The sequence below is a fragment of the Nycticebus coucang genome, chromosome 10, assembly GCF_027406575.1.
Source record: "Nycticebus coucang isolate mNycCou1 chromosome 10, mNycCou1.pri, whole genome shotgun sequence".
NCBI classification, from domain to species: Eukaryota; Metazoa; Chordata; class Mammalia; order Primates; family Lorisidae; genus Nycticebus; species Nycticebus coucang.
The window spans coordinates 77912047-77926597 of NC_069789.1; positions in this window are offsets into that span (position 1 = coordinate 77912047).

A 14551-nucleotide genomic window follows, 5' to 3' on the forward strand; every position below is an offset into this window, starting at 1 on the left:
CAAGAGGGACTTTACCTAACAATTGCAATCAGTGTAACGTGGCTTATTGTACCCTCAATGAATCCCCAACAATAAAAAAAATAATAATAATAAAAAAAAGAAAAGAAATAGCTGAAAATATTAACAAATGGAAAAACATACCATGCTCATGGCTGGGAAGAATCAACATTGTTAAAATGTCCATACTACCCAAAGCAATATATAATTTCAATGCAATCTCTATTAAAACTCCACTGTCATACTTTAAAGATCTTGAAAAAACAATACTTCATTTTATATGGAATCAGAAAAAGCCTCAAATAGCCAAGACATTACTCAGAAATAAAAACAAAGCAGGAGGAATTACGCTACCAGACCTCAGACTATACTACAAATTGATAGTGATCAAAACAGCATGGTATTGGCACAAAAACAGAGAAGTAGATGTCTGGAACAGAATAGAGAACCAAGAGATGAATCCAGCTACTTACCGTTATTTAATCTTTGACAAGCCAATTAAAAATATTCAGTGGGGAAAAGATTCCCTATTTAACAAATGGTGCTGGGTGAACTGGCTGGCAACCTGTAGAAGACTGAAACTGGACCCACACCTCTCACCATTAACCAAGATAGACTCTCACTGGATTAAAGATTTAAATCTAAGACATGAAACTATAAAAATACTAGAAGAGAGTGTAGGGAAAACCCTTGAAGAAATTGGGTTGGGTGAGTTTTTTATGAGAAGGACCCCCCAGGCAATTGAAGCTGCTTCAAAAATACACTATTGGGACTTGATCAAACTAAAAAGCTTCTGCACAGCCAAGAACACAGTAAGTAAAGCAAGCAAACAGCCCTCAGAATGGGAGAAGATATTTGCAGGTTATGTCTCCGACAAAGGTTTAATAACCAGAATCCACAGAGAACTCAAACGCATTAGCAAGAATAGAACAAGGGATCCCATCACAGGCTGGGCAAGGGATTTGAAGAGAAACTTCTCTGAAGAAGACAGGTGTGCAGCCTTCAGACATATGAAAAAATGCTCATCATCTTTTTTTTTTTTTTTTTTTTTGGCCGGGGCTGGGTTTGAACCCACCACCTCCGGCATATGGGACCAGCGCCCTACTCCTTGAGCCACAGGCGCCACCCAATGCTCATCATCTTTAATCATCAGAGAAATGCAAATCAAAACTACTTTGAGATACCATCTAACTCCAGTGAGACTAGCCTATATCACAAAATCCCAAGACCAGAGATGTTGGCCCAGATGTGGAGAAAAGGGAACACTTTTACACTGCTGGTGGGAATGCAAATTAATACATTCCTTTTGGAAAGAGATATGGAGAACACTTAGAGATCTAAAAATAGATCTGCCATTCAATCCTGTAATCCCTCTACTGGGCATATACCCAGAAGACCAAAAATCACATCATAACAAAGATATTTGTACCAGAATGTTTATTGCAGCCCAATTCATAATTGCTAAGTCATGGAAAAAGCCCAAGTGCCCATCGATCCACGAATGGATTAATAAATTGTGGTATATGTACACCATGGAATATTATGCAGCCTTAAAGAAAGATGGAGACTTTACCTCTTTCATGTTTACATGGACAGAGCTGGAACATATTCTTCTTAGTAAAGTATCTCAAGAATGGAAGAAAAAGTACCCAATGTACTCAGCCCTACTATGAAACTCATTTAGGGTTTTCACATGAAAGCTATAACCCAGTTACAACCTAAGAATAGGGGGAAGGGGGAAAGGGAGGGGAGGAAGGCGGGAGGTGGGTAGAGGGAAGGGGATTGGAGGGATTACACCAGCGGTGCATCTTACAAGGGTATATGTGAAACTTGGTAAACGGTCTGTGAAGCTAGTGAATGATGCCCCATGATCATATCAATGTACACAGCTATGATTTAATAAAAAACAAACAAACAAACAAACAAAAACAAGATGCCAGAAGAGACTTACCCAATGGGGAGTTTGAAGTCAGGAGATTAAGTCTCTTGACAATTATGCTATTCATTAGCTGTGTGGCCTTAGGCAAGTCTCTTTACCCCTCTGGGCTTCAATTTCCTTTCTGGAAAAAGGAAATGAGTGAGTTAGACTTGCAGATGGAATAGGTGACTGCCGATAGAATTGGTCCCTTCCTGCTCTAAGTTTCTTCATGATGACTCTTATTGCTTTCCTTCATTAATGATCATTCTAGGACTTTTTTTTTGCAGGGGGGCGGGGGTTGTTTTGTTTTTCTTAATCCACATAATTTTCTCATTATCCAACTTTCACTTTCTCACTTCTTAGAGTAGATTTCCCTGGCCAATCCTGCTGAAGTAGGTTGCCCACTCTCCTCTTCTCATTATTACATCCCTGGGTTTTATTTTCTTCATGAAACTTCCTTCCTTCCCTTCCTTCCTCTCCTTCCTTCCCTTCCCCCTTCCCTTCCCTCCCTTCCTTCCTTCCTTTCCCTTCCTTCCCCCAAGAAAGTGTAACCTCTACAAGGACAAGGATGTTGTCTGCACTGCCATGCTTAAATACTGGTATTGGATGTCCTTTACTGAGTACCTTACAAAGTCTAAACACCTCAGCACAGCACACACTACTGCCACAAACTGGTCCCTATTTTCCCTGCAGAACATAGCGATCAATCAATAAATATTTGTTGATTGAATCAATGAATAAATCCAATTTGTCATGAGTTCATTTGCTTCTGCCACAGAAAACTCACTGTGCTGTTCAATATGGTCTTCAATAGTACATTTGGCTATTTAAATTTAAAGTAATTTAAAGTCAAAGTCAAAGTTCAGTCCCTCAGCCTCACCAGCCATGTTTCCAGTCTCAGGAGCTGTGTGTGAAAGGTGGCTGCATTACAGAGAGATGAGAATGTGTCCATCAGCACAGAGCTCTATGGAGGCGGGCCGTGCCATGTCTGGCCCTCCTCTCTAGCCTCACCAGGATCACTCGCCCAGATGCTTGTAACAGCCTTTAACTGGTCTGAGAGTACTTTCCTCCTGACTCATCCACTCTCCAGACTGCCCCATTTATTTACTTCATTTATTCAGGCAGCAGATATTTAAGGCTCTGTGCTAGGCATAGAAGACAAAACCAGGCACAAGTCAGGTCTAGTTCCAACTCAATGAACACACATGTGGAGGTTATTCCCATGTTTAAAGACTAATGCTGGCTCCTCCTTGCCAAAGCACCAGACAGCATTCCCAGACCCCTGTGCTGTGCTCTGAGGGACATAGCACAGCTAACTCTGCTGTCTCAGGAGGGGTCAGCTGAAATGCTGGTTCCTGTATGTGTGATGTGTGGGGGGCATGGGAGTGAGTGGTGGTGTGGTGGGCAGTGTGTATGTGGTGGTGTATGGAGTATACGTGTGTGTTCAGTGGTATGCAGGGTGTGTGTGTGTGTTTATGTAGGGAGAATGTGTGTGTGGGGGGGTGCATATGGGGCATGTATGAAGGGGTGAGGTGGGGTGTGTGGGGTGTGCATATGGTAGGGAGGTGGGGTGAAGTGTGGTGTGTATGCAGTAGGGTGTGTGGTGGAGCGTGGGGTGGGGGCATGTGGTATGGTGTGTGTGTGTGCATTTGTGTTGGTAGGAGGGGCTGCAGTGCCATGGGTCACACTCATGTCTCTGGCCCTAGAGGTGGGGACGCCCTGGAGCAAAGGGTCTGGTGCTCCAGCATCAGTTTCACATCTTTGCATCACCCCCTGCTGGGCCTGTACCCAGCACCTTACCTCTGTTCTCTGTCTTCTGTGTACCCAGTCACACCTCAGGGAGTTCACATGGGCCTGTCCGTCCATGAGATTTTCTTTCTCAATCACTGTCTTCGTCCTTCAGAACCACTTCCCATGTCCCTCCCTGCGAATCGTTCCCAGCAGTCCAGACAAGTCAGGGGCACTCTTCTCAATGTATCTGCAGATGTGTGTTGTGAAGTCCAGAGTGGTATGTATGGTGCTTACTCTAACCCCTTATTTAAATAAGCCTCCTCCAGTGCATGAAATACAATAGGTCCCCAATAAGTGATGCTGGATGAATAAAGGAATGATGAATGGAAGAACAAATGAGTGAATAAATGTACAGATATTACGAAAGTCCCTGTTCTCTCGAGAGGCTGCATTGGTTTCCAGAACTTCAAAATAGAATAAGGAGATCGTAACAGTCTGCTTACTCTTATTAAAGAGAAAATGTTATTTTTCTTCTTAACATTCTTTTTTTCTACTTTTAATGTCCCTTCTGTCCTATTTTTCATAGGGAAAACATCATTTCTTTCATGCTCTCACGAGCATTCCCTTGTGGTTAGCCGACACTGTAGAACCAAATGCTTCTCTTCCAAATGCCAGAAGTCCCAAGGCGCTCTTTCTTCTGATTGGAAAAATGACTCTCTGCTACCAAAATGCTTACCAGCTCCTCCTGACTTTGATATCAGGATACCAATCAAAATTGTTTTGCACAGAGCATAATTTTTTTTCATTACATATTATTATATTACGATGTGAGTTGTATAAACCATTCCAAAGAAGGCTTAACATGTCTTAACTTTTCCCAGACCTTTAAAAACACAATCAAACCCATGAAATAGTTGTACAGAGGTTCCCACAAGTACCAAACCAGTTTGTTATTTCTACCATCTTCAAAGGAAAGGAAGAGGGGTCCCTGATACCCCTCAACAAGCCAGTTTAGCAAGCCAAATGTTAATTAAGACATTGAACTTGTTGGTAAACTTCTTGGGGTTCAAATAGATTTTCTTGACATTGGGGATCTTTTAAGTGAGCAGACTTATCTGTTTCCTCATATTTGCTTTTCCAAGTGACCAACCAGTTACATCATCAAAGGGAAACCTGAGTGTCTTTAACAGCCTACAGCCCCAGCCTCTTCAGGGTCTCCCCAGCAGTTTGAGCTCCAGGCCTTTTAGGTCAGGTTGGGGAATGGAAATTGGTTAGAATACAACTATAATAGTTACTCTTTAGAATTACTTTAGTTGAATTTGCTAGTGTCAATTATATAAGAGCAATATTTCATCATTATGAATTCCTAGTTTCTAAAATCTTTTCCTATACACTTAACCAGCAATACTAGGAGGCTAAGCCACATCTAGTCCTTACTAAGTCTAAACTTGTGAATACACAAAAGTAAAATCCTTGGTAGATTGTGCATCAATGTGTGTGTGTGTGTGTGCACATGCATGAGTGTTAGATCATCAGGGTTTCAATAGATATTAAGTGACAACCAAGTGAGGAAGTCTAAAAAAACGAAAGCTTGCCAGATACCCAATTCTTACTTTTTCTACAAAAGTAGTCCTTCACAGATTGCACAACTTTTGATGACTTGTAACTACTGAAAGAAAACTGATCTAAATGTGAGGGAAGTATTATGGTTTTCTCAAGAAAAGGAGTTGTGTAAACACAGTGGTTCTGCCTCATTATCCTGGCTTATTCTAGGAAATTGGAAGCTCTTGTGACACATTAACTTACCTCAAGTACATACGCAAGTTTAATGAGAAGACCAGACTTGTGTTCTCTGTCTCAGGAAAGATTAGAAAAATTTTAAAAAGAACTTATGTTTCTTTTTCTTTTCTTTTCCTTTTCTTCTCTTTTCTTCTCTTTTCTTTTCTTCCTTCCTTTTTTTTTTAAGACAGAGTCTCACCGTCACCCTGGGTAGAGTGGCATGGTGTTATCACAGCTCACAGCAACTTCAAATGCTTGATCAAGAGACACTCTTACCTCAGCCTCCACAGTAGCTGGGACTACAGTCACCCACCACCATGTCTGACTAGTTAAGGACTTAAGTTTTAACCCAAGAAAGCATGATCAGACTTAGAACAGAACATATTGATTATAAGGCTAGTTTATACCTATTTCCTAAAAAGAGAGGGAATCTGACAATTGAGATAAAATGATGGTTAGTGTAGGATAATAACTCAAGATGTGGCGTGAGACAGTGTATACAGGGCCATGTCTGAACACTCTGAGCCCAGAAGAGGAAAAGAGCCCCAGGTTCTGGAGAAAGTGGGAATGTTGGTATTGAACCTTGAAGGATGGGGAGGGTTTTGAGAAGCAGAGAAGAGGAGGAGAAAGTGTCCTTGAAGAGGGGTTACCAAATATTTTAAAATTAAGCTAGAAGGACAAATATTATGATTCTACATATATAAGTACCTAAAATAATCAAATTCACAGAGATCGAAAGAAGATTGTACATTATGGCTGCTTGGGACTGGGAGAAGGGGAGGGGACAAGGATTTATTTATCTATTTATTTTCTTACTTACTCTTAAAGACAGGTTCTCACTCTGTTGCTCAAGCTGGAGTTCAATAACAGGATCACAGCTCACTGTACCTTCACACTCCTGGGCTTGAGCCACCCTGCTGCTCAGCCTCTCAAGTTGCTGGGATTATAGGCACAACTCATTGTGCCCAGTTCATTCTCTAATGGGTACAGAGCTCCAGTTTGGGAAGATGAATATTCCTGGAGATGGTTGGACGGTGAAGATAGCTGCATAACAAGGAGATGTAGTGAATTCCACTGAACCATGTGCTTGAAAATGGTTAAAATGATGAATCTTAGGTCCTGTGTATTTTCTAACAACTTTGTTTTTAAAATTTCAGGTAAACAATTATCTGTCCCTGGAGGAGATGGAATGAGGTCCCACCAAACTCTTAAGGTCTCTTTTTCTTCTATGATTCCATATTATAACAACTATACGTGTGGCCCAAGTGACAGTAAGGAGAAGTGATAAAATATAATCTATTCCTGGGCTATTGTACATGAGGAAGGTATTTAATGGTTGTGGCTGACCCATGGCTTTTCTCCTCCTTCTTTACACACAAAGCCCACTTCTACCATAGAAACCAGTTACTTTCCTAGCCTCAATGAAGGTAGAGTGTGGGCTTGTGACTTTCTTCTGGCCCATCATCTGTAAGGGGAAATTGGGTAGTTTTCTCCTTAGAAAAGTTTTCCTCCCTATCTATACAAAGAGAGAGAACTCTAGTGAGATGAACTCTCTCCCTGTCTTTCTTTGGATATTGCTGTGTGAGGCCGTGGTGCTCAGGCAGAGGCAGCCCCTTTGCCTCTCTAGGAGAAAGACTGCAGGATGGCAGATCAGTCAACCAGGAATCCTAAAAAATTATACTGCACTAACCACCCTCAGAAAATAGATCCCTCGTTGTTGAAGCCACTTTTAGGTTGGTATTTCATTTATGAGCAGCTAAGTTCATTCCAATAGACTATGGTAATACAGAAATAGTTCTGTGAAACATTATGGGAAACCTATATTCATCCAGAGTTTACTCTTGCTTCCAAAGAAACAAAGATATTCATTGCCCCTTTCTTCATTTCATGGCAGGCGAAAGAAAGGATCCAAAGGGCAAGGCACTAAAGAAAAAAAATAACATCCAGCACTGGATTTGGAAAAACACAGGATCATCAGGAAGTCTGCTGTCTTGGAAAGAATCACATTCTCCTTTCTCACTGAGAACGTTGTGTAAACAAAGACGACTAGAGTCCAGAGGCAAGCAAGCAACAACCCAGTGGAACTGGAGGGGGGCAAGATATGAGAATATGGGCCAAGAGGAGGATCAGGAAGATCCAGAAAAACAGAAACCCAAGGTGTATACCAGACCACTGTCTTTTCTCAGCCCAGCTCTGTAGGTTTTGGTGATTCTCAACTAAGAATGACTTGTACAGACCCAAGTGGAAGTGTCCCCCGATGAACTAATGCACGTATAGGTAGTTATCAGATCTGTGTGTGGGTCCACTTTGAAATAAAGATTCTGGTGCTCTTTGGTCAGATTTTTCTGTTAAGGTAAGTGTCTTTCTGGGGCTATTACAATTTGGGTATTTATTAAGAACTTTTATTTGCTAGTGGTATGAGAGCTACCTCCAAAGTTGATTAAACAGGTACAGCCAAGGAAAGGAAGACAGTTCCATCTGTCAGTAAAGATGCTGGCAGTGCTGAGACGGAGGCCCAGGCATGGGACAATCTGTCAGTTATGCATGTCCTGTGGTGCCCTTAACAGAAACCAAGGTGCTATGCTAGGACATCTGTCTCCTAGGAGTAGAATTCTTTGATTGAAGGCTACTAGAATTAAACTACTCATCTCTCCAGAAAAGAAGAATGTATTTCTTGGCATGGCCTAACTCCTTCCCCATACTCACACACTAGTTTGGTTTTTTTAAAGAAAGGAACCTCAAGTTTCTCTGGCAGGAAGCTGGTCTTTTGAAAAGGACCATATAAAACAGTTCAGGGCTGTGAATGAACACATACAGATTTCCTCATAAAAATGAAGCCCATGTGAAAGATGGTTGATCACACCCATGAGGGATTTGTAAGTCTTCCTCAGCTTTCTTTACAGCCAAAAATAGAATCAGAAACTCTAATCCATGTCATCTGATTCTGATCAAGGGCAGAGTCCTTTAGCTATTTTCTCTGCATTCAAAGAATGTGATATTATTCCCCTGATGGCATGCAAACTTTCCATGAGTTACATAGTCCCATAGGAGATGCTTTGCATCTGGTGAAAATTAATTTCTATGGAAAATGTGACACAAGCATTACCTTTGGGTCTCAAATGAATTAGGTTCTATACCAGAAAGACTTCTCATTAAACCTGCACTTTGGGGAAGTGGCTCTTGAAGGGCTGTTGGAGTCCTGATGGTCTTGTAGGGCCTCCACGGGGCCCCATGACATGTTTTATTTCTAAAAAGGGAGTAATGTGGAGCAAAGGGAAGAGCATGAAGTTTGATCTGGGCTTAAATATGGAGTCTGCTGTTTTATCACTGTATGATATTAAACAAATTTATTTTTCGGGTGCTTATCTTATACTGTCTTACAGACAATATATTAAGTAAAGTACCTAAGGTAGCATCAAGGATCAGATTGTCAAAGGGGATTCACAAGAGTAAGGAGATCTTACAGAATATCACACTGTACTAATAATTTCAATAAAATGAGCCATTATGAGGCCCAGATGAAGCAGGGAGCAGCCCAGGTCCTTCCATGCCACATCAAGATATTGTCTTGCCTAGATTAGCACAGAAGCCCAGTGTGTGGCCACCTCACCTGCACAGAAAAGAGCCATCTTGAAATATCTTCAGATTATTCCTAGATAGGCATATAATTCATGTGACCTTTTCTCAGGACCCATGCCCAATACCACGTACATGCACAGATTCCAGAGAGCAGCAAGTGAGCAACCAGGCAGACCAGGCCCTCCTTCTACAACAATCTTATCGATAAGGACCCTGGACTAGCAAATATCACCAGGGCGTGTACCTGGAGGTCTGTCTTTAGCATGTTCACGGGAAGATGTGATTGGCTTACTGTCCTTCTTCCTTTCCCATGGGTTTCCTTCTGGTATAGAGAAACAATGGTTATAAGCCTGTTGCTTAACATTTCCTGCCAATGCCTACCCCAGAGTAGGGCCCGACCTGTGGTGGCTTTCATCACATTAATAATAACGATAATAGGATGCTGTTTATGCTTACTCTACCTGACTTCACCGGTCTTGAGTAACTCAGCCTGTACCCTGGCCTCGCTTCCTCACTGTGTGCGATTCTTACCTCTGCCTTTTCTCCCTTGCTCTAGTCCACTCTTCTAACCATCTTTCAAGGACAGTCCAAGTGTCCTCCTGGCAGACCCTTTCTACTACCTGTAATCCAGGATCTAATGCTGAACCTGGAGTATCTTGTTACTCTGTTTCTTACTTTTGCATGAATGACAGTCTTCTCTCTCCAAATAGATCATGAGCCTCATTAGAGTGAGAGTTCTAATTTATTTGAATCACTTGCATAAGGAAGTGTCCCTTAAGACACCTCCCCAGCAAATGTGGTCCCCCTGGTATTGGTCCTATTAGCAGTCACTTATCATATTGTGATGACATCATAACTTCTTATACTGCTTGATTTAATTGTCTTTTCTTACAGGCAGCAAACTCTAGGACAGGGTCATGTCTCTCTTGCTTGCTCTTATCTCCTTGGGGCCTAATACAGCACCCCACAAAGAGTAGTTAATTAATAAATATTTGACGAATAAATAGGTTTTCTAGTGTCAAAACTAGGTGGAGCAAGGAAACTCATTAGTTTCTGTAATGAACAGATGGAGCATCTCCTCTGGGCACTCAGAATGCAAAGATGAGTAAGACTGCTTTCAGTCTTCTGGTTTCTGGACTGGAAAAGTTTGAGTCAATTTCTTTACCATCTCCATTTGGATCTCCAGGTTCACACAAAAGAGATATGCAGATAAAATCAAAACCAGATCTCATTTACTAAGAATAATGAGTTAATGAGAAGAAAGAAGGAAAATCAGGAGACTGCCGTTCTAGAACAGTGCAGGTTCTCTCAGGTAGATGTCCTGCCCTGTGTAGCCCCTCTTCTTCCCCAAGGCCACCAAACAGGCTTTTCTACTGGCCTCAATTCATGTGAACAAAAATCCTCAAATTGAGCTATAATTCAATAGCTAGTATGTCTCCCTGGTCCTTGGGAGTAGTATTCCATTTGTGTAGGCATGGAATTCCTTTCCAACCTTTTGATAACAGATTTTGGCCACCAACATAACAAAGTCAAAGCTACATGTTAATTAACTATGATATTCAATCCAGATAAGAACACATAATTTATTCACTTGATATCACTCTATATAACAAAAGACATCATTTGGCACTGCTTTACCTAAGTTAATGCCCTTCTTGTGGGTTTGGAGCAAGGTGAGTCCATTTCTCAGTCTTCTGAAAAACAAGAGAAGCAGTGAATTTGGTGTTTATTAGTTAGATTTTGCGGAAACTAAACAGAACCTCTGATAGACCCATCTCTGAACTCCTCCAGAGAGAGGGTAAGGATTATCGAGAGGCAGATGGATTCATTGATGACATTTTCTCAAGCATACGGGGTTACTCCCCCCTCCCTCCCTTCTTTCCTTTCTTTTTTTATTTTCTGTGTCAAATAATCACGTCATGTAGCTCATCTATACCAACACGACCAGCTGCCTTTAGCCAGCTGAACATCAAAAAGATTGATTCTCTCAAAACAATCTGCTGCCTGCTTCTTTTTCCCAGTTAGGTCTTTGCCCTCATTAATGCTCCTGTCTTTTTATTCCCTCCTGGAAGGTCACCTCCATGTTGCCTGAGACCCTCTTCAAAGTCTTTTTCCATGCCTTGTCTTTCTCTGTGGCCATATGTTAGCAACTGTTTCTCTGCCCTCCCACTAAAGCAGAGCTCTTTGAAGGCAGGATCTGTGTTCCTTTTGCCTTGGCATCCCTGGTGCCTTTCAGAGGGCTTGGCACATAATGAGAGTGGAGGAAGCGTTTGAATTTAATGAATATATTGAGATGACATTGAATCCCTGAACAAACACTCACAGTCCGGGAGGTATAAAAAGAAGTCGGTTTAATGATTCAGATTTGAGTACTTACCTCATTTACTTGTGATGGAGAAATAAACGTCAGGGATTCTCTAGGCTACAACACTCTACCCTGTGAAGTCAGGGTCAGTGGGGAGGCAGCAAACGGAAAGACAATAGAAATTTCAGCTGTGCCTTATGTAGTTTCTGGGGACAGTTGGACGACTCTGTCCAACTGAAAGGAAAACTGGGGGGAAATGAGACAAAAGAACTTCTTCAACTGGTTTTAATTCAACCAGTGTAACCCCTTTCCCATTTATCAGAAGTCAGGACATTTTGCTTCCTCTTTCTAAAACATGTAGTGTTCTGACCAGTAATCCCAGATGGCTTTATTTTTCCAAATAAACTTTAGTACCATCTCCAATGCATTCATTGGGATTGCAAATGAAGTCAAAAAGAATTGCAGTTGCTGGAAAGGCCACTTCTTCCCTCCTCTCCCATCTGTCTATAGGAGGTCTGCAGTCCAGCAGTCCACTTGGAAGGTCTGATTGGGGGTTTTCTGAGGAATGTAAATGGTATGAAACCAGAACCTCTGAGCTTTGGTGAGAGCAGAGACTTGAGAAGTACTTCTCTCCGAAGGCCCTGTGAGTCAGAGTTAGCTGGACCTCCAGAAGTGTTGGAACAATCATTAGTCAAGTCTGACTTGGACTTGATGTAAAATCTGTCTTGTACTGTAAGCTCAACTCTGCAATTGCTAAAGCCGACCAGCCTGTCCTGCTGCCAGACTGCACAGCCAAAACAACAGAAAAGGTGGAACAAATTCAATTATCTTATTTATATTAGTGCCCCTCTATGCACAGTCCTAGCCTCAGGCACCCGGGCATCTAAGACATTCCTTTAGTACATCCCCATAATGCAAACCTTTACCTGATGTGGTTGGCATAAGCACGTTAAGTTCCTCAGAGGAAAGATACAGTCATGTTATTTGACACATATCATTATGACTTATATGCAAAAATAGAACTGGAAGATTACAGTGAATGTGGTTAGCTTCTTTTTAATGCCTTGAATTTCTCATCAGAAATTTAAAGTGGATTTGCAGACTGTTTAGTATTAGATTTTCCAGAATTTTCACTCTCCTAAAAAGGTGTTTTATTAGAAGCAATAACAATAGAAATTATTGATAATTTCACTATCATTGATAGTGGCATTCTTATACTTAATGAAGCTCTACCTTGTGCCACATGCTGAACCAGGGCCCTCTACATGAGTTACCCCACATCAATCTGCTAGGGCTACCATAACAAAATACTACAGACTGGGGGTCTTAAACAATAGAAATTAATTTTCTCACAATTCTGGACACAAGAAATCCCAGATTGAGGTGCAGGATAATTCAGTTTCTGGTGAGGCTTCTCTTCCTGTTGTGTCCTCGGATGGCCTTTCCTCTTTGTACATTGGGGAAGAAGAGAGAGCTCGTGGGCCTCTTCCTCTCCTTGTAAGGATATCAGACCTATTAGATTAAGGTCCCACTCTCATGGTTTCACATTTACTTGGTTATCTACACAGGTCCTCATTCCAAACACAGTTCCGTTGGAGATTAGAATGGGGGGGTGCATGACTCAGTCCATAACAACCCCACTGAGTCCTCACTACAAGCTTAGGAAGCCAGAGGCACAACCGTTTTATCAATGAGTAAACTGAGAGTTAAGTAATTCACCCAAAGTCTCACTACCAATCAGTGAGCTATTGGTGGTGGTGTTTTTTCCTTTTACAGAAAAGAGCTTATTTATATAAATATATGGTTGCAAAGGGGGAAGTCAGGAGGAAACTGGCAGGTGAAAACTTAAGCACAGCAATGAATCCATGGCTGTTCCATTCAGTTGAACGAGTCACAGGTTCCTGTGCTGAGTCCTGGGGAGAGAAAGACAAGACGACATCTCAGCAGCAGCAGAGGAGGCCTTCATTTCTCAGTGCTTAACCTGGATAAAATTGTAAAGCAGGGAAGTGACCCCTTGGTTCCCTTCTTCCTTTCCTGATTTCGAGTGCCCCTTTGGTGTCACTCTTCTCAGAGGCTGCATTCCTTGGTGGCCACCTCCAAACTAGCAGTTGGCATCCCAGCTACCTGGGGTCTTCAGCAGTAAGGACCCACTCTGTTCTCCAGAAATTTCTTGACCTGTCTTCCATTAAAGCCTCTTTTTTCCAAGTTCCATCCCTTGAGGCAGGTCTCAGCTAGAGAGGAAAGGTCATAGTTCATTTGTTATTTCTCAAGGGTAACATACTGAGATTTTGTTAGTGGCCCCTGGAGACTGGTGACTTATGGCACAGATTGCAGGCATCACGGCAGGCAGTGTGGTGGGAACTTTTTGCTAGCAGGCAAGTTTGTCAATGGACATCAAACCCACGGCGAGACAGACAGAATCAATCTATTCTGGGCTTTTCACACATAAGGCTGTTTCTGTTATGACACAGAACCATGCTAAAGGTGTGTGACAGACCTTGTCCATGTTTTGCTCGTATCCCTTAGACCATACATTTTAAAGTATGGAAGGCCATGTTGAGTCTGGTTGTCAGCCTAGGAGTAGCACTCAACCAATGACTCTTCAGAGAAAGGGTATAAATCCCTCAGCTCCTTCCTGCTTTGGGTGGGATCATTCCCAACATTCAATGTTTTACACTCTGTGGAGCTCTGTCCCTCCCTGTGAAGCTGGCACCATAACACACCTATTATTGGCCCCCTCCTCTTGCTTGTATCACTCCTACACTGACCAAGACTGTTTCCTTTACTTTACAAATCAGCTACTCACACTCAAATCCTCTTCTGTGGATTCACTTCTGGAGGGATCCAAACTGAACAGGGTGGCTTTCAGAGAACAGGCAGGGGAGCTGGACAGTGTGCAGGCCTGGCTCTCCCCTCATGCTGCTTGGCCAGCAGCCCCCTGTGGGAGCTTTCCTGGCACCCCTACTACCCTCCTCTGCATGGCCATTGAAAGAGGATGGGCACCCACTTGGCACTGGTCTACCTGTGCAGATGTCTGAAGGGGACAGTCCCATCTGACTGCGCTTCCTCAACTGCAGGCTCCGACCTCTCTGGCTGGAAACTCAGCTGAGGTTGGCTCTGCCAGGACATCTACTGGGCCCTGGGAATGAATCTGGTCTAATAGAATGGTGGGATTCTATGTCAGAAATGCTCTGTTTATATTCCAGCTGTACCATATATGAGCTATTTATGTGGCTATTTTT